Source organism: Staurois parvus, unplaced genomic scaffold (genome assembly GCF_062004578.1).
Source record: "Staurois parvus isolate SC_StPar_1 unplaced genomic scaffold, SC_StPar_1.0 ptg000025l, whole genome shotgun sequence".
Lineage (NCBI taxonomy): Eukaryota > Metazoa > Chordata > Amphibia > Anura > Ranidae > Staurois > Staurois parvus.
The window spans coordinates 31,797,086-31,819,030 of NW_028317821.1; the positions used below are offsets into that span (position 1 = coordinate 31,797,086).

The 21,945-nt window shown below is 40.5% G+C and overlaps 1 protein-coding gene across 2 annotated transcripts in view; it reads right to left on the reverse strand.

Moving 5' to 3' along the window:
• The window catches only part of CPM (carboxypeptidase M), a 113,490-nt gene that overhangs the window by 69,328 nt on the left and 22,217 nt on the right, over positions 1 to 21,945 (reverse strand). The gene's annotated exons all lie outside the window — the stretch shown is intronic.

Sequence of the window (21,945 nt, forward strand, 5' to 3'; positions counted from 1 at the left end):
GATGGATCTATGGTTGTCATCCTAGGCTACTATCCTGATACAGACTACACACATGTCCATACAGTATGTCTTCATCTCCATTACACGGGGAGCGGGAAAAGTGCAGCTTACAGAAGATGGCTGAGAAGGAAGATAATCTTCGGTGCAGCTTAGAGGAAGGTCACAGCATTTCTGGCAAGATCAATATGAATTTATATATTTTCTGAAAATACTCTTAGCGTGAAAAAAAAAAAAGTAAACAGATGCAGCCACTGTTGGGTTTATTTATCCGTTAAGGCACATGTGTCAATCACAAGGCCCCATGATCCGAGTCCGGCCCACCAGGCCATTTCATGTGGCCCTTGCACCCCCGTCCTGCAGCTGCAGCAACCCAATTATTATGAGAATAATACAGTTCTATTCCAGTTGAAAAGGAGGGTCACACACCACTGGTATCATCGACAAGAAACTTTAATGTAGACTGCTCAGACAGAACACCATGGCAGAACCATGTTCTGTCTGAAGAGTCTCCAATAAAGGTTCTTGTAGATCGAATCAATGCAATTATATATTATATTAAAGCGTAGATACATTTATATAGTGTTACAGATACAACTGGCCCTTTTGAAGGCAACCATAACGCTAATGCTTTGACACCTCTGCTTTAAGGAAAGTTTTAAGTGTGATTTTTCCCTTGTTTGGAATTTACAGGTTTTCTGTATAAGTCTGTAAAATCTGTGCATATGTTAAGTGACAATGGCAAGGAATCAGACAAAAATGAACATTTTTACTCTACTGCCGTAATGTCACGGATTTATTTTTCAGTCCAAAGGCATAGAACTTTGACCATACTTTTAAACTACACCAAACAGGTTGGTCAGTGATGTCATAAAAGAAACAATAAAGGATATTGGATTGCACTGACCTTTAAGACACTGTAGAAAGGTGTTCAACTAATAGCAGATGTTACTGTACTCTACAGGGTGTAACAATAATTCCTCTAGTATAAGGAACAATGACGAATGTATGAAAGGACACTATCATTTGTCAGTATAGACTTTAAAGTGATACTAAAGTTTCGTTATTTTTTTAAAATACTTCCTGCTCTATGCAATGGTTTTGCACAGAGGAGCACTGATCCTCCTCCTCTCACCGATGCTCCTGGCTCCTCCCCCTTGACCAGAGTCCCCAATAGCAAGCCACTTGCTATGGGGGCACTGGTGCGTGCTTACTCCCGAGCCCTGCTCTATGCATCCATAAGACACGTAGAGCTGCGGCTCAGCCCCTCCCCCTGCTCTCACTTCATTGGCTCACTGGCTGTGTTTGACAGCGGTGGGAGCAATAGCTCCCAGTGTTGTGTCTCAGTCAATGAGGAGAGAGAGACCCAAAACAGCCAAGGCTCTTGTGCACATCCCTAGATCAAGAGGGGGGTCAGGAATTAGGGGGCTGTGGGGGGAGCAGCACACAGAAGGTTTTTTACCTTCGTGCATAGAATGCATGAAAATAAAAACCTTCAGCTTTAGAACCACGTTAAATATGTGTCTATGTAGATTGGACATCTTCATTATGTGGAGTTTAACACTGCCCATTTCTAACATATTGAAGCCTTGCCAAGGCTAGACTACAGGCACCCATCCAATCTCTTAGTATAAAGATATACTGTAGCTTGTAGGTCTCTCTGTTAATACATGAATGTGGAATATTCAGATACAATCAAGTGAGAGTTATAAATGAAAAACAATGAAAAAAAAATCTACATAATAAAGCATAGCCATGAATTATGTGAACGTTGATAAGATAAGACTGTACTGGAAGAGAATGCCAGAACAAAGTTACATCAGTAAAGAGGAAAATGTGATGCCAGGCTTTAAAGCAGCAAAGGACAGACTTACTCTGTTGTTTGGTGACAATGCTTCTGGGGATATGAAACTAAAGCTTCTCTTAGTTTATCATTTAGAGAACCCAAGAGCCCTCAAAAACATAGCCAAGAGCTCTCTACCTGCTGTGTGGAAGAGTAACTCCAAAGCCTGGGTTACACAAGCCATTTTCCAGGACTGGTTTTTCCACCACTTTATCCCAGAGGTAGAGAAATATTGTTTGGAGAAAGATATCCCATTCAACATTCTTTTGCTGCTAGACAATGCACTAGGTCACCCCCAATTCATGGATGACTTTCATCCCAACGTCAAAGTAGTGCATATGCCACCGAATACTATGGTGCTCATCCAACCTATGGACCAAGGAGTTATTGCGACTTTCAAGGAATATTATTTACGCCACACTTTTTGTCAAGCAGTGAAGGCTATTGATGAGACAGGAACAACCTTGCGACAATTTTAGAAGGACTATAACATCTACAAGGCCATAAAAAAACATCAACTTTGATTGGCGTGAGGCTGTCACCATGAATGGGGTTTGGAAGAACCTTTGCCCACAGTTTGTTCATGGACTTGAGAAGATGGGTAAGAAGTCCAAAGAGGTCTTCAACAACTTAGTGACCCTTAGCATGAAGCTGAAGCTAGATCTGCAAGAGGACGACTCCATTGAACTCCTTTCTGTGCAACATGAGGAGCTTACTAATGAGGACCTGATAGAATTAGAAGCCCAGCGAAAAGATGAAGAGAGCCAAGAAGAAGATGTAACTGAAGAACCAAAGAGATTCACAACACAGGAAATGACAAGGGAATTTTCTTTACTTGAAGAGGCACTGTTAGTTTTTGAAGCACAGGACCCCAATGTAAAACAATACACAAAGGTTGCAGCAGCCGTTCAGAATGCCATCCAGTGCTACAGAGTCATCTATGATGAGTAAACAAGAGCTACTACTCAAACATCACTGGATAATTTTTTCCAGAGGGTAGACAGAATTGAATCCATCAAAAAACCTGTGTCATCAACATCAGGTGTGAGTGAAATTCCATCTTGCCCTTCATCTCTTATTTTTGATGATCCTTCAGCTCCATCAACATCAGGTATGGGCCAAATTCCATCTTGCCCTCCATCTCCTATTGCTGATGATCCTTCAGCTCCATCAACATCAGGTGTGGGCCAAATTCCATCTTGCCCTCCATCTCCTATTGCTGATGATTCTTCAGCTCCATCAACATCAGGTGTGGGCCAAATTCCATCTTGCCCTCCATCTCCTATTGCTGATGATCCTTCAGCTCCACCATCTCCCACCTACCCTTCCTCCTCCAGTTAGTAACCCTTTTCCACTATATGCCAGTTGTGGTACTGTACTGTACCACCATTTTAAGGTACCTGTTAAAGTAAAAATAGTTTATTTACAGTTGTACTGTACCACCATTTTAAGTTAACTGTTAAAGTAAAAATTGTTTATTTACACTATTTTTGTGTGTATTTGTTTTTTTATGCTTTACATTGTATATTTGTGTCAAAGGTGTATAAGACTCACTTTGTTGGACTTACGAATTAATCCGATTTACAAACATCCTCCTGGAACGGAACTCGTTCATAAGTCGGGGACTTATTGTACATGCTTCTAATTCTAGCTATCCATTTGCCTTCTTTATTATTGGATAAAACAGAACCTTCTATTATGAAGACACTTATTTTATAATCTCTCAGTGAGGTGAAACTAAAACTGCAAAACTGTTTTATTTCAAAACAATGTTTCTCATTTTCATATTTATAAATGTTCATAATGCTGTCAACCTGACATTGGTTATCAATAAGATACTGCTGTTGTCAATAAGCTACTGCTGCTTTTATTGTACCATTCACTCTTTTTACAGCCCTTCATTTACCGTGCATTAATTTTTTCACATCTTCCAGGGTAAAGTGATCAGATTTTTAAGCACTTTTGTTTGCTGATTTAAAGCAGAAGTCCAGCCTATTCCTAACTAAGCTTAAAGCGGAACTTCATTCAAAAGGAGAAGTGCCACTCGTTTGCCTTCTTCCCCCCTCCACTGCTATATTTGGCACTTTTTTGGGGGGAGGGAGAGCTGGTTTTGACAGGTACCCTCTCCCACTTCTTGTCAGATGTGCCACGGCGACAGGGCCCTCTTAATACCATCATGGGCCCTTGGGCACAGTAATGCACTGGGGCACCTACTAGCATGCCCCAAATTACGCACCTGCTCTCAAGAATTAAAATATAAATAGATAGAATTAAACATATACTTATTAGTACTTTTAATAAAATAAATCTTAAAAAATAAGAGATCATGCCCCATAAATCAGACTAATCAACACACAGGACACAGTACTGGAAGGAGGCAAAAGGGAACTGTACGGGTGGGGGGGATGTCCGGAGGGCACAATACTAGAATCAGGAGGGCACAGTACAGATTCCGGGATGCTGCCTGGAACATGGCCATTCCAGAACAGCTTGGTTAAAAGCATGGCTGTCCCAGCAAATCTGGGACAGTTGGCAAGTATGATGTAATGCAAAATTGTCATGAGGCCCCAATGCACCTGGGTCCCATTGCCCATTCATTAAGACAGCCCTGCGCGACGATGTGAGATGGAAGTTCAGCACCCTCCTCCTCCTGCAGCTTTCTGCAACACTTCCCAGAAGACTGTGGGACCATTCACAATGCGCAGCGTGCATGCGCAGTAAGAAACCGCGAGGCTTCACTTACGGTTTCCATTACTGAAGATGCCAGCACCCGAAGAATTGGCTCAAGTGAGGATTCCTGGATAGGTGAGTGTCCTTATATTAAAAGTCAGCAGCTACAGTATTTGTAGCTGCTGACATAATATCTTGGAGCTGAGCTTTAAAGTGGTTGTAAACCCTTACATATATCCAGTGAAGTGACTGGCCTCAAGTGATACACAGATATAAAATACATCCTCCTACATAACTTATACCTGTTTATCTGCAGTCTTCTCTTCTCCAAAGCCGTTCAAATTCCAGAATTTATAAAGCTTGTCTCCGAGTTCACAAAAAATGGGACGAAACTGAAATTACACACTGCAGAGCTCAGTGAGGGGAGTTCTGAGAGCTGATTGGAGGGAACAGACACAGACCCCTTCAAACAGCTCACAGGAAGAGAGCTGAGGCTGTCAATCTGCTGGAGCTCCCAACCCTGTCACCTTTTGTCAGGAAAATTGCTGATAGCAGAGGAACCAAGCAGCAGACAGAAATAACACTTAGTGCTCTGGACTGATATAAATACATGATGTTGAGAGATATGCTTTGTTCATATTTCATGCATAGAATGGATGAAGGTAAAAACCTTGCTCCTTTACAACCACTTTAACATGTACTCATACGATACTGGTAGAAGTCTTGCTCTGCAGAACTCTTAATGGGCATGTTAAGAGGCGGCACATAACATTCAGTATGTGTAAAGCTATAGATTAGATTGTCAGAGGCTGTAAACATACTACACGAGACGATTAGAGATTGTAGACATGCTACAGGTGCAGGGGCGGACTGACCATTTGGAAACTCGGGCACTGCCCGAGGCCTGGGGTCAGTAGGGGGCCCCATGAGATGCCCCTGGTACCTTTTTATAGGCTTTTTTGAGTTTGAGCAAGGACACAGGGGCCCCATAATCCCCTATTGCCCGGGGGCCCCATGAGTTGTCAGTCCGCTCCTGTACAGGTGTGATTGGAGTCTGAAGACAAGCTGCAGAAGACTAGGAGATTGGAGATGAGTTACATGAGACTGCTAGAGATCACTGTCATTGCAATCCCTTTACAAAACAATGTTCTCTCACACACCGTATGCTGGGGAGAGATGTAAAGCACTGATAAGGAGTTATGATTTGGACAAATGAAAACAAATAGCATTGACTTCCAATCTAACCTAAAATATAACTAAAGGCAAAATTTTTTTTTTTTTAGTTTTGGATAGAGTTGAGAGGTTTTAAATCACCTGTCATGCTTTTATGGGTATTTGTGGCCCTGTTAGAATGAATCACCTTCCTGTCCTGTTTACCATTATAACTGAGAGTGAAAATTTAAAATTTTCGAGTTTTCACCAGAATAGAAGTAGAGGGGAAATCTTCCAATGGGGACACTAGTTCTGGTGACAACCATGGATTCCCATGGATTTGGAGGGTTTTCCTCTCACTTCCTGTTTTGGCTATGAGACAGGAAATGAAGGGAAATCTCCCCAATGGGACACATATGGCAAAAAAGGGTTTATAACCCTCCCGTACTCTATCCAAAATAAAAAAAAATGCCTTTAGTTCTATTTTAAAATTCTTAAACACCTAAAACTAAGGCTGGCAATAAATGAATCATTTTCTTTAATCAGCCAGCAGGTGGATCAAAAAAGAAAAACAAACTGATTCCCGCATCCACACAAGCACACAAGCACAAGCGAAGTAGATGGTGGAATCCTACCTGCTGTACTATTGTATTCTAACAGCAGGGACTCCTCCGCTGTCAAAATACACAGATCTGCAGACAATTGACTGCAGCTGCTGATCAAATTAAAATTTTCCAACAGTCCCACTGAACAGAAGCCATTCGTTAGAACGACTTGTGTTGGTCTGGAATAGCCAGAGATGAATAGAAATCCAGCACCTTCAGCTTAATACCTCTTACAATACAATCTGTCTGATGTCATACTTACTAAAACAGCTTAATCGCAAAGGTAGCAGAGCAAGCTAAACAAGTTTCTTTCCCAATTATAATGAATAGGAACTACATATAGTCTGGTAACAAAAGCAACCTCTTCTGCTACATATTTACCTCCGAGACTGCTATGTAACTTGAATTAAAGTTCAGGGAGTCTGGTATTTCAAAGTGAGAACTATTTAAACAGGATCAGAATGCAGCAGAGACTTCGGATGACACCGCCCAACCAAACTCCTGTCTAAAGTTGTGACACCTGAATAATTAATCTTGGGGACAATAGGTGTTACCGGACTCGGTATTCAGAGTTGCTGCTCATTCTAATCAAGACTTCCTTTGACACTGAGAACATGTAAGACATACTATTCACTCCCAGGAATGGAGACCCAACACTGAAAAACATACTGGCACAAAAGCGTACATAATACATCAGTCACAAGCACTTCATCAGTCACAAGAACTTACAGTCAGGTCAGATAGGAGCTTTCAGCACTGCCTCTGTTAATGAAACAAGAATGCTGAGAGTTTTCAGTGGTTTTAAAATTGTGGGCTCTGTGGTTCTACATCCACACCCATATTAAAAGAGGTATAGACTCCAGAGAGAGAGATATCCTATTACCCCTGTACAAATCATTAGTAATACCTCATCTGGAATATGCAGTTCAGTTTTGGGCACCAATTCACAAAAAGAACATTGGGGAACTGGAGAAAGTACAGAGAAGGGCAACCAAACTGATAAGAGGCATGGAGGAGCTCAGCTATGAGGAAAGATTAGAGGAACTGAATTTATTCTCTCTTGAGAAGAGGAGATTAAGGGGGATATGATCAACATGTATAAATACATCAGTGGTTCATATAGTGAACTTGGTGTAGAGCTATTCACCCTGAGGTCATCTCAGAGGACAAGGGGGAGCTCTTTACGTCTGGAGGAAAAGAAATTTAATCTCCAAATACGGAAAGGTTTCTTCACAGTAAGAGCTGTGAAAATGTGGAATAGACTCCCTCAAGAGTTGGTTCTGGCCAGCTCAGTGGATCGCTTTAAAAAAGGCCTGGATTCTTTCTTGGATACACAAAATATAACTGGTTACTAACATTTATAGGTAAAGTTGGTCCAGGGAAAGTCCGATTGCCTCTCGGAGGATCAGGAAGGAATTTTTTCCCCCGCAGGAGCAAATTGGATCATGCTTTTCTGTGGGTTTTTTTGCCTTCCTCTGGATCAACTGTGGGTATAGGATTATAACTTTTTTTTATGGTTGAACTGGATGGACTTTTGTCTTTTTTCAACCAGACTATGTAACTATGTAACATGAAGAAGCTATGCTCCTACTCATGTAAACGATCCACTGAGTGTAGCACCGAAATTCATATCACAGGTTTGTCTGAATCCTCTGCTAAGGACGCTGCATACATTTTATTGACGATATAATCCACCCACATGCCCAACTAACAGCATGCCAATGAATTACATTCTAACACCTGTGATAATATCTATGGCATTTTAAACTGAAACTTCACTCTCTTAATCAGCATGGACTATTTTTTAATCCTTATGCTGCCAGCATTAGTAAACAGATAGGAAAGTATATCATATTTACATGTTTTAAACTTTTTCAATACATTTCTTCAGTTACTTCCTGGTTTCCAGGACTGGGCAAATTATGTCATACATCCCAGGAGTCTTCAGGAGGGGAGGAGGGGCTTTCTTAGCTAAGCACAGCCCCCTGTCTGCATGCCATAGCTAAGTGCAGATGGATTCAGGAAAGTAAATGCTACAGCCCTTACTCAGCCAGGAATGCTAGGGGGTGTTTTTCAAAGTGATTTATCAGTAAAATAAAGTATGGAGACATGGATGGGTGAGTTTGCTTTGAATATTACAAATTAATTAAATTGCATTTTTGCTTTGTGGTGCTCTGATGAAATGTAGTTTCACTTTAATGAATTAATAGTGAATACATTATTATTTTTACTAGTAATAATAATCATATGTTGACCCTTTTTTTAGCGATGTGGTTGCAGAGTGGTGTATTTTTAGCACGTTATATATACAGTAGCATTTGTCCCTGGAAGCTGCGCATGCCTGGTAGTCAACCCAGAGATGAGCAAGCATTTTATTTTACATAGCCTTAGGGTCCTTTCACATGGGGCGGAACCGTTTAATTTATTTGCTTGCTCAGCGGGGGATCTCTCCACTGATCTCTGCTGAGCAAGCGGATAAAAGGTCTGTGTCTGCTCCGCTGCTGCAGAGCAGACACAGAGCTGCTCGCTCTCCTCAGTGGGCGGTCAGATTAAAACAGTCCGCCTGTCCGTTATCACCCGATCTGATGGACAGAAGGGGAATTGGATCCCCATCTGTCCCTTTTTGGCAGATCGGATCAGTAGTCGGCGGGTGTAAACGGACACATGTCCGTTTACATCCACCATTCCATAGAGGAGAATAGAGGTTCCAATCAGGTCCGCCTGAAAAACAGGCAGGCGGACCTGATCGGAATGTACATGTGAAAGGGCCCTAAAACATGCAAGTGTGAATGTACCTTTACTATCATAGTGCAGACTGGGCTACATTCTCAAAAAAGAACATATGTTTTGTCTTTCAATTTTGATTAATGTGTAATGTATTTCAGTCAGAATACATGCAGTTCAGATACAAAGGTTTGAGAATTTCTAGGCATATATTTTTCTCAGTATTTTTTTTAACTTCTAGTCACCCAACAGCTGATAACTTAATCAGGAGGTTGCAACTTAAAGCGGAGCTCCACCCAAAAGGGGAAGTTCTGCTTTAAGGCCTGCTCCCCCGCTCCTGGTAAAGAAATGGGAAGTTTTGGGGAGCAGGGGGGAGCGCGGTACCTGGTTTGATGGGTATTTGTTCCCACCTCCGCTCTGACTACCTAGGCGATCGGAAGCAGAAGTTGTCCCCCCCCCCCCTCCCAGTAGGAACATTCACAATGTGCAGCGCTACTCGCGCATGTACAGTGGGCACTCGGCCATGAAGCCGCAAGCTGTCACAGCCAGGTGCCCACAGTTCAGATGCCGCCGCCTGGGACAGGACATTGCTGGAAAGAATGTCTGGGAAGAGGACATTGCTGGATCCTGGGACAGGTAAGTGGCTGTTTTTTAAAAGTCAGCAGCTACAGTTTTTGTAGCTGCCAACTCTTAATTTTTTCACAGGAAGCTGGGAACCACTTTAAGGTCCCTTTCACACTGATGCACTTTTGATGCGTATCCATTGACATACAATATAAGGTGCCTTTTTGGTGCACTTTTGAAAAACCGCACCAAAGATGCAGCATACAGGACTTTCATAGAGCAGCGCACCTGCAGTATAATCAGTTACATAGCATGTAATGAGGAATACTTTTTGTGCGCTTTTGTTCCCCTGTAAAAGCATGGAAAAAGCACAGCAGGGTGAAAGGGGCCTCAAGCAGGCCATAGACGAACTGAAAACCAAAAAAAATTTGTGTCAATCGTTGAATCATTAATTTTTCACATCATTAGAGTGCAGTGTTAATTTTCACGTCAAATTTCGAATTTGTTTTAGTCATAGTCTTTTGACTAAAATGCCATTTTAGTTTTAGTCATGTTTTAGTCGACTAAAATCTCCAATACATTTTAGTTGACTAAAATCATTTTAGTCGTCAAAAATCTAATGGGTTTAGTTAAATTGTAATGCATTATTTAAGCATTTCTCTAAAATTTCCAAACTCATTATATACTCCTGGAGAAAAAAAATCTAACAACATGTTATTGTTTATGGTATTAAGGTTTGAACATGCAATACAGACACAGATTTAGTCGCTGTGGAATATAAGTTATATATCACAATGAAGGCTTGGTCCACACTAGCCTGACTCCAAAGTCGTGCACCCGTCAGTGCATTTTTGGAGCCTGACTTTGATACGACTTTGATGTGACTTTCAGTGGCATTGAAGTCATATCAAAGTCACACCAAAGTAGTAGAGGAACTTTTTCTAAAGTCAGACTGACTTGTGTACTGTAGTATCAGTTAAGATGGCTCTCATAGGGAAACAGTGAATTTCACATGTCAGCCAACCTGGGATCTCACAAGTGGGATCCTATGTCACAGCAGTGTGAACCGAGCCTTATGTCTGTAGTGCATGTTCAAACCTTAATACCATAATATTAACATGTTATTAGACTTTTTTTTACTCCAGGAGTACTGTATATAATGAGTTTGAAAATTCTAGAGAAATGCTTAAATAATACATTAAATTTAACTAATTGATTTTAGTCGACTAAAATGTATTGATTTCGATTTAGTTTTAGTCATGCCTAAAGCCCTGTACACATGGTGAGAATATCGGAAGAATAATCGTCCGTTTTTTTTTGCATGCTACTCTCATATCGAAAGTGAAGTTACTAAAGTTACAAAAATTCTTGAATGACAGAATAAAAATTTGGAAGTGATGTAATGTAGTGTTTTGTATTTGTATTGTATTTTCAGATGAAAACTGTGCTAATTAAAGGAAAAAGGGACAATCTGGTATCATACAAGAAAAATTTTTGTGCTTGTAATTTCGGGTGAAAGCTGTGTAATAATGATCAGATTATCGTATACTCGCTTCAAAAGTGGTATTTTTTGTACAATTTTCTGATCATGTGTACTAGGCTTAAGACAGCACAATACCCCACTAGAACATGAGTAAGAGCCCATTCACACCTTGCCCGTCAGGCTGTGTTGCTTAACACAATGACAAGCTGGAATTTCATGTTTCTGAGTTTACACCAATGTACTCCACTGATGTGCTCTGGGTGAAAGTTAAACATGCTGCACTTAAATGCAACACAATACAATACAATATGCTCATTACGGAATACAAAATAAAACATTCTGGCTTCTACTGTGGAAAAAATAGCACCCATCAACACGTCAACTCAATTGTGTTTAATGTACGTCAACACACACTAAGTCACGCCATATATGATGTGATTTTCTTTCCTGCAACCACGGGTTGCCGAAAGAAAATTGCTTGATTCCCTCAGCAACACAACCAGTGTTGATGGGGGAAACCTTCCCGCGGAGCTATTATATTCTCAATGGATTGACTTGGGTACAATCAGCCTGCCCAAATAGATCGAATCTTGGCTGGTCCCTGCTAAACAGGCTGAAATTCAAACCATCTATGGCTGCCATGTGCGTTGTGTATCCAGCCTAATATACTATAAAGAGGGACTTCAAAAGAACTTTTTTATAAAGAGAAAGAGGGAACAGCGATGGGCAGGCTCTGCGAAGAGTCTTATATTCCCAAAGCACCAACATCCCTATTTTTGCATATTAAACAATAAATAATTAATATAAACTGCACAAATAAAATTTTTACAGAGTCCTTTTACCATGAATAGGGTGGTTTACATTTTCATTACTCTTCAGGGCAACAGAAGAGATTTCCCACCACTGTTCCAACTACTAGGTAAAGGTTCTTTTCATGGCTTCTTAAAATGACATATCATCTAAACTTAAAATTTTACATTTGGGTAACATAAAAGAAAATACTTCAGAACAAATGAAGCTTCCTCAATCCTTCTCTATTCTGGTTATCAGATATTGCTTAGACTATGCATATATTTAAAAAAAACCCATAAAATCTTGCTCAAACAAGAGATATTTCATTTGTAGCAAGTCATTAAAAACAAATGTTTGTAGAACACCAACTGTCACAAAAAATGCCCCTTTCACATGAGTGTTCCGTATGTCTGTTTTTCATTTGTCCGTTCATGAATGAAAAACAGACAACCATGTATTTCTATGGACTACCAGATGTAAACAGATGATCATTTGTTAACATCCATTGATATCCGCATCCGTTAACATTGGCTTTTTTGAATGGAAGAAAACCCTATTTTTGTTCCGTTAAAAAAAAACAGAACAGACAAAAAACAGATGTAAATGGACAAAAACAGATGAAAAACGAATGTAAACGGATGAAAAAGGGATGTAAATAGATGAAAATGGATGTAAATGGATGAAAAAAAGATATAAACAGACTAAAACAGATGTAAATGTATGAAAAAAGGAAGTAAAAAGACTAAAACGGATGAAAAACAGATATAAACTGATGTAAAACGGATGTAAACTGATGAAAAACTGCCTTAAACTGATGAAAAACTGATGTGAACAGAAGAAAAACTGATGTGAACAGAAGAAAAACTGATGTAAACTGATAAAAAAAATGATGTGAACTGATTCGTTTTTTCTTGGAAAAAACGTGACTGAACTGATGAAAAAAAACGGAATGCCCACGTGAAAGGGGCCAAACTTTATTTCTAATTTTCATAGATTTCCATTGAAAATATACAAAGTAATGAAATGTTCTGTTAAACATTTGTTCAACTGGCCCCTAAAAATTTAGATTGAGGGTAAAAAAACACACACTTTTTTCTACAATCGTCTATATTAAAAATATGAAAGCAAGGCATGGTCCCTAAGAAGATAACAATGCTTCACAAAGCTACAAACAGAAAAACTAAATTGTTTTGTCATGATGGCTGTTTTCATCATTACCAGCCAAAGGGGATATTGTGATGGAGATTTAGGGCTCGTTCACACTTGACTTTATTTCTAACTCTTCCCAAACTCTCCTATAGCGTTTCACAGGCATTAGACAGGCGTTTGGGAAGCATTTTTAACGCTCCTCAAACGCTCCCAAAACGCCCTATGCGCGGTTTTGAGGCAGTTGATAGGCAAGCGTCAAAACTGCACCACAAACTCCTATAATCAAGTTAAATGGTATTAATGCTCTGCAACCGCACCATAGACTTGAATGGGAGGCTTCAACTCCTCCTGACTCGACACGAGGCGTCAGTTTTGCAGCGACGCAACATGACGCTAACGCTTCCGTGTGAACAGCACTGTGTACTGCCATGTGCAGAATTTTCATAGGCGTTTGATAAGCGTTAAAAACGCTTCCCAAACGCCTGTCTGGCAAAACTAGTGTGAACGTAGCCTTACTAAAACTTGAGCACTCAGAATCTGGTGCATCTTTGCATGGTAGCCAATCAGCCTCTAACTTCAGCTTGTTCAATTAAGCTTTTACAATAAAACCAGGAAGCTGATTGGTTTCTATGCAGGGCTGCGCCAGACTTTGAACTCTCAAGTTTTAGTAAATCTCCCCCTTTCTATGCATCCAAGGAGCAATAGGTGAGTAAACCCACCGCCCACATTTGTTTCTGAAACAATTTCCACGAAAGAATGATTCTTTTACTATTCAGCTCAAATACCAAACCAACTTTAATAGAAATCTAAACAAACAGCCTATAGCTGACAATGGAATGGAATGCTCTTGACGTGGAAAATGTAGCTAAGAAAATTGATGTTTTATTTTTAGCCCATCGGAGACATCAAGGTATTTGCCAGTTTGGTGGAATATTCTAACTCCTAGCCTTGATTTTTAAAAACTGTTGTGCATATGGTGTTGCAGGTACAGTTGAAGATAATTACCAAAGCCTTTTCAGTGCAGGAATGCTTGCTATATAATCCAAGAATCCTTTAAAGCCTACTTTAAAAAGGCCAGGTTAATCTGAATAGTTTACTGTACTGACAGTTTAATCACACATGAGATGCTTAGAAAGCGGGACTATCGAATATATGCCAAGGGTGCAATATTTCATACAATGGTCTAGCATGAGCACATGCAGAACATAAAAGAAAGATTAAAGCCTCATAATCTTTCGCTGTACCTATGTCTAAAGGTCACAGTTTATCTGAGTTTTCTAGTTGAGCAAGTAAAGCAAAACTAATCAGTATCTGAGTATTACAAACTGAAAACATGATTTATTTGTTTTTAATATTCAAAGTAAACTCACCCATCCATCCTTATCTCACTGCTTTGATTTGTTAAGAAATCGACCCCCTAATATTCTAGCCATGGCCATCTTGAGTAAGGGCAGAGGATTCATGTAGCATTTACTTCCTGGAATCTATCTGCCTTTAGTTTAGGCACACATTCAGGAAGTTGTGCTTAGCTGAGAAAACCCCTCCTCCCCTCTTGAAGACTCCTGGGATGTAGGACATCATGGGGTTTATTTACTAAAGCTGGAGAGTGTAAAATCAGACTCACTTCTGCATAGAAACCAATCAGCTTCCAGGTTTCATTGCCAAAGCTTCATTGAACAAGCTGAGGTTAGAAGCTGATTGGTTTCTATGCAGAAGGGAGTCTGATTTTGGACTCTCCAGCTTTGGTAAATAAACCCCCATTTGTCTAGGCCTGGAAACCAGGGAGATACTGAAGAAATGTAAAAAAAAAAAAAAAAAGAGTTTAAGCCCTCATGCACACTAGACGTTTTTACAGCTGCTGTTTTTGGCTTTTGACGTTTTTTTGTACAGCTAGTAAACCCCCAGCATGTTATCCTATGTGTCCATGCACAGATAGACTGTAATCAACGTTTTTTGGCTGGGATGTTTTTTGGCTGGAAAAAAACCCCAGGACTAGTGGGTTTCTAGAAGAGTTTTTTTAGCTGGAAAAATGCTCTAACGCTGAAAAACATTGCAAAACGTGACAAACCGATGTTTTTGGAATTTTTTTGACCCAAAAAAAGCTATTGCAGAAAAATGCGGGAAAATGCCACTAAACTCGGCAAAACGCCACTAATGTGAAAAACGCTAAAAAAAGCTGAAAAACTCATGTTTTTAACGTGACTTTACACAGCTAACGTTACCAGCGTTATCAAAACGTCCAGTGTGCATGAGGACTAAAACAAGTAAATATGATATACTTTCTTTATCTCTTCCTTATCTATTTACTAATGCTAGCAGAATTAGGCTGGCCATACACTATACAATTTTCTGTCCAATTTCCTTTGGATTTACCTGTAATTATGTAGTCAACGGCCTGCCTAATTGGAATACAGTTGAAAGTGTTGTTTAGGTTTGACCTCATATTATATGGTTTTTGGTCAATCTAAAGCAACATTCTCAAGAAAATTGTATAATGTATGGCCAGCCTAAGGATTAAAAATAGATTGAGATAGGTCATTGAGAGAGCAACTTTCCACTTTAACGTGCCATATGTATTGTCACAGGTGTTATAATGTAATTCATTGGCGTGCTGTCAGTTGGGCATGTGTGTGGATTATATTATAATACATAATTATATTATTATGGGATAAAAAAGTTAGAACAAGACAATAAAATATACTTTCCTATCTATTTACTGATGCTAGCAGCATAAAAATTAAATAAAATCATGTTGATTGAGAGAGTTTAGTTTAGTTCCACCTGAATAGATTCTTCATCAATTGGTAACTATATCAGTTATAGTGAAGTTAATTGGGAAAGGGGTGGCCGGGCAAAATGTGTCATAATGTGCAAGTATGAACATTCACCTCTGGGAATGCTCTTATTCACCATTTTATTCACTCTGCTTTCTCTTTGTCGTAGCCTCCCTAGCGGTCTGATTATGTCCATAATTCTGTGCTCACAGCGGTACATTTTTTTGGATGGAAATATGTAGTTTTTTTTATTGTAGGCCTGTAATTCTTAGGAATAACTCACTGAAATATGTCCAAACAAGAGTCTAGTAAACATCCCGGGTATGTTAAAATTTGAAACACGAAATCATAAATTATAATTTAATAAATAATCATAAAAAATAATAATATAATGATAATAAATTTAATTCAATAATATAATCAAACCAAAAACACTGACATTTGAAATATACCGTATTTTTCGCTCCATAAGACGCACTTTTTTTTCCCCAAAAAAAGGGGGGGAAATGTCAGTGCGCCTTATGGAGTGAATATGGAGCGGCCGGTCCGGTATTTCCACCGCCGCCGTGTCAGAATACAGGGCCGGCCGCTCAGCTCTACAGCGGGAGCTTACCTGTTCCTCTATCCAGCGCCGTGCTGTCTTCCTGGCTTCTGTGATGTGGGCGCTCGGCTTGACAGCCGGGTGCCCAGTGCGCATGCGCGAGAAGCGGTGCGCTTTGTGAATGGTAAGGCGGCAGCTGGGACACATGACAGGTTTCAGAAGCCGCCGGACCAATCACAAAGCAGAGCTTCTCGCTCATGCGCACTGGGCACCCGGCTGTCAAGCCGAGCGCCCACACTACAGAAGCCGGGAAGACAGCACGGTGCTGGATAGAGGAACAGGTAAGGTCCCACTGCAGAGCGGACACTAACCAAAGAACAACTCTGTGGAAGTAAGAGCGGGTACCTGTCAAATTCAGGTACCTACTCCCCCCAAACCTCAAAGGTCAGCAGTCATTTCCTGTACTGTCCGCAGTCTCTGGTCATCTCCTGTGCTGTCCGCAGTCTCTGGTCATCTCCTGTACTATGTCTGCAGTCTCTGGTCATTCCTGTACTATGTCTGCAGTCTCTGGTCATCTCCTGTACTGTCTGCAGTCTCTGGTCATCTCCTGTACTGTCTGCAGTCTCTGGTCATCTCCTGTACTGTCTGCAGTCTCTGGTCATCTCCTGTACTATGTCTGCAGTCTCTGGTCATCTCCTGTACTATGTCCGCAGTCTCTGGTCATCTCCTGTACTATGTCCGCAGTCTCTGGTCATCTCCTGTACTGTGTCTGCAGTCTCTGGTCATCTCCTGTACTATGTCTGCAGTCTCTGGTCATATCCTGTACTATGTCTGCAAACATAGTACAGGAGATGGTCAGAGACTGCAGACATAGTACAGGAAGTGACCAGAGACTGCAGTCTCTGACCATCTCCTGTACTATGTCCGCAGTCTCTGTTCATCTCCTGTACTATGTCTGCAGTCTCTGGTCATCTCCTGTACTATGTCCGCAGTCTCTGGTCATCTCCTGTACTATGTCTGCAGTCCATTGGTTTAGAATATTCTTTTTCCTGTTTTCTGCCTCTAAAACCTAGGTGCGTCTTATGGTCAGGTGCGTCTTATGGAGCGAAAAATACGGTAGCTCTAAGTTTGCAAAATCGTTTTCAGTGTCTGATGATGAATTTCCCCACAAATCATTATCACTCAATTCTGCAAGTGGTTCTGATTTACTATTGCTGTTCTCTAGCTGGTCTAAAACCGATTTTGACCTAAAGGGACACTTTTTGGACGCCATGGACTTTCTCAGTTTCCAGGCAATAAGAACAGTAAAAATGCAGGCAGGGCACAGGACAAAGCACTAGGGACAAAATGTATGTGAAATGGTTTGATACAGTAATGTTTTTCTATCAGAGTTTAGTGAATTTAGTGAATGTCACTTTTAAAATTTTCTAATTTTTCAAAGCTTGCTGACAGCATGAGAAATAGTTGTTGGCCTTATATAATACAGTGACTAATTTTAGCTTTTGTATTTTGCAAAAATTTGAAGCTGAAAGTGCTCCTGGATTCTACCCGATGGCAATTTTTTTTTAATGGAAGCTTTTGTTCAACTTTGAAGTGGTTCTAAAGCCTAAAGGTTTTTACCTTAATGCATTCTTTGCATTCTATGCATTAAGGTAAAAAAACCTGTGTCACAGAATCCACACGTCACCCCCTGATACTTACCTGACCTGTTTTCGATACAGCTCTGTGCATGAAGGCAGCGGCTCTCTCCCTCCTTTCTGGGCAGACTCGTAGGAACCATTAGCTCCCGCTGCTTTCAACAGAATTCTGTGACGAGGGAGCAAGGTGCAGGGCCAGGCAGCCCTGTCTGTGTCAAAAGACACAGACAGGGTGGCTCAGGAGCGAGCCCGCACGAATGCCCCTAGAGAAAGCAGAATATTTTTTTCTCAACAAAAGTGGAGCTATGCTTTAACCGCTTACCCGCCGCCTTATAGCAGATATAGTGCTACACAGTGACACGGGTGCACAAATTTATGTATATATATACGTGATTTTGCATTTCCGGGTAGGGGGCTACCCGCGCCGCCTTTCGCGGCCACGGATGTCAATCACCAGGTCCCGGCCGGTGATTACCCTCCGGCACCTGGAAATTACTGACAATCACAAACTGTCTTCCTCCCTGTCAGCTTGGGCACCACTGCTCAGGATAGCTGTGCACAGTACAGTGATCAGTGTGCTTACAGTGAAGCACACACCCCCGCCCCCTAGTAAAACACTCCCTACACACAGTTAACCCTTTGATCACCCCTCACATTAACCCCTTCCTGTCCAGTGTCATTATTACAGTGTCAATGCTGTTTTTTTTAGCACTGATCACTGTATTGGTGTCACTGGGGATGTCAGTGACACTAAGTTAGTTCCCCCCCAGTGTCAGAATGCCCGCCGCAGTCCCATTAAATGTCACTGATCGCCGCCATTACTAGTAGGAAAAAAAATTTAAAAATCCCAGTATCTACAGTAGGGATCGAAAGTTTGGGCACCCCAGCTAAAAATTTGTATTAATGTGCATAAAGAAGCCAAGGAAAGATGGAAAAATCTCCAAAAGGCATCAAATTACAGATTAGACATTCTTATAATATGTCAACAAAAGTTAGATTTTATTTCCATCATTTACACTTTCAAAATAACAGAAAACAAAAAAATGGCGTCTGCAAAAGTTTGGGCACCCTGCAGAATTTATAGCATGCACTGCCCCCTTTGCAAACCTGAGACCTGCCAGTGTCATGGATTGTTCTCAATCATCGTCTGGGAAGACCAGGTTATGTCAGTCTCAAAGGTTTTAAATGCCAAGACTCATCTGACCTTGCCCCAACAATCAGCACCATGGGTTCTTCTAAGCAGTTGTCTAGAAAACTGAAAATAGTTGACGCTCACAAAGCTGGAGAAGGCTATAAGAGGATAGCAAAGCGTTTTCAGATGTCAATATCCTCTGTGCAGAATGTAATTAAGAAATGGCAGTCATCAGGAACAGTGGAAGTTAAAGCAAGATCTGGAAGACCAAGAAAAATATCAGACAGAACAGCTCACAGGATTGTGAGAAAAACAATTCAAAACCCACGTTTGACTGCACGATCACTCCAGAAAGATCTGGCAGACACTGGAGTTGTGGTACACTATTCCACTATAAAGAGATACTTGTACAAATATGGTCTTCATGGAAGAGTCATCAGAAGAAAACCTCTTCTACGTCCTCACCACAAAAATCATCGTTTGAACTTTGCAAATGAATATATAGACAAGCCTGATGCATTTTGGAAACAAGTTCTGTGGACCGATGAGGTTAAAATTGAACTTTTTGACCGGAATGAGCAAAGGTACGTTTGGAGAAGAAGGGGCACAGAATTTAATGAAAAGAACCTCTGTCCAACTGTTAAGCATGGGGTTGGATCAATCATGGTTTGGGGTTGTGTTGCAGCCAGTGGCACAGGGAACATCTCACGAGTAGAAGGAAAAATGGATTCAATAAAATTTCAGCAAATTTTGGATGGTAACTTGATGCCATCTGTGAAAAAGCTGAAGTTAAAGAGAGGATGGCTTCTACAAATGGATAATGATCCTAAACACACCTCGAAATCCACGGGGGATTACATCAAGAGGCGTAAACTGAAGGTTTTGCCATGGCCTTCACAATCTCCTGACCTCAACATAGTTGAAAATCTATGGATAGATCTTAAAAGAGCAGTGCGTGACAGACAGCCCAGAAATCTCAAAGAACTGGAAGACTTTTGTAAGGAAGAATGGGCAAAGATACCTCAAACAAGAATTGAAAGACTCTTGGCTGGCTACAAAAAGCGTTTACAAGCTGTGATACTTGCCAAAGGGGGCAGTACAAGATATTAACTCTGCAGGGTGCCCAAACTTTTGCAGATGCCATTTTTTTGTTTTCTGTTATTTTGAAAGTGTAAATGATGCAAATAAAATCTAATTTTTGTTGACATATTATAAGAATGTCTAATCTGTAATTTGATGCCTTTTGGAGATTTTTTCATCTTTCCTTGGCTTCTTTATGCACATTAATACAAATTTTTAGCTGGGGTGCCCAAACTTTCGATCCCCACTGTATACCGCCATTTGTAAATGCTAAAACGTTCACATAAACCGATTAATTTACACGTATTGGGATTTTTTTTAGCAAAGACATGTAGCAGAACACATTTTGGCCTAAATTTATGACAAAATTAGATTTTTTACATTTTTTTACTGGACATGTTTAACAGCAAAAAGTCCAAAATATTGTTTTTTCCTCAAAATTGTCGGTCTTTTTTTGCTTATAGCGCAAAAAATAAAAACCACACAGGCAATCAAATACCACCGAAAGACAGCTCAATTCGTGGGGAAAAAAAGGACGTACATTTCATCTAGGTTCAGTGTTGCATGACTGCGCGATTGTCAGTTAAAATAACCCAGCACTGTAACGCAAAAAAATGGCCTGGTCAGGAAGGGGGGTAAATCCTCTGGAGGGCAAGAGGTTAAACAGCTTGGATTTTTCCATCGTCTACTGTACTGGATATAGTGGTCACCATATATATATGGTAATATAAAAATATAAACATCTGGTCAGCCACAATAAAAAAAAGAGAAATCATAACACGCATACTTAATGTTAGTGATGGATATATGCTATATATATTTGGCAAGTAAAGATGGGCTAGGGTTATGCTGGGGTCATATTTTGCCCCTTTCCAAAGAACAAAAATATCTACTTACATAGCTGATAATACTTCATTCTTTAAAGAACATTTTTTCATATATCCTAGCAGCAAATTGAAACAGGAAACATGACGATGACATGAAATAATGGAAAAACAGCTGCAGTTGTGCATAATCTTCACTCTTTGTATACCACAATAACAGATTCATTAAGCCCTCTATTTAAGGGTGATTTAATAAAGGAGTCACTTTATTCTAGCCATGTAAGCCAGTATTTGTTTAAACAGTCACTCATTGGGGTTCAGGGGATTTGTTTTGTTCCTTCAATCCCTTCTACCAAGTTTAGCTTTACAACATTAAAAGTACTTTTGTAATCATCTTTTTTAAAGGTAAAAATAGTGACAGATATGCTGGAGGTGAGCAGGAAAACTAGTTTTAGTAACTGGTTGAAAAGGGGTTCAACCATAAAAGGATCCACAAATAACAAGTAGGAGGGATCTCGCTATGTGTAATGGAGCTATAGGAAGTTGATGCTTTATTGCGGTGGTTTCCAAACTGTGGCCATTTGCTTGTTTTTATCTGGTTCTTGAGGCATTATTTCTTACACTGAAACCAATGAGGAGGTACCATTCCTTCCACAGAAACCAACAGAGGGTTATAATTCCTCCCACTGACACCAATGATGGGGCATAATTCCTCCCACCAACATCCATGATGGGGCATAATTCCTCCCACCAACATCCATGATGGGGCATTATTCCTCCCACCAACATCCATGATGGGGCATTATTCCTCCCACCAACATCCATGATGGGGCATAATTCCTCCCACCAGCGTCCATGATGGGGCATAATTCCTCTCACCAACATCCATGATGGGGCATAATTCCTCCCACCAACATCCATGATGGGGCATAATTCCTCCCACCAGCGTCCATGATGAGGCATAATTCCTCCCACCAG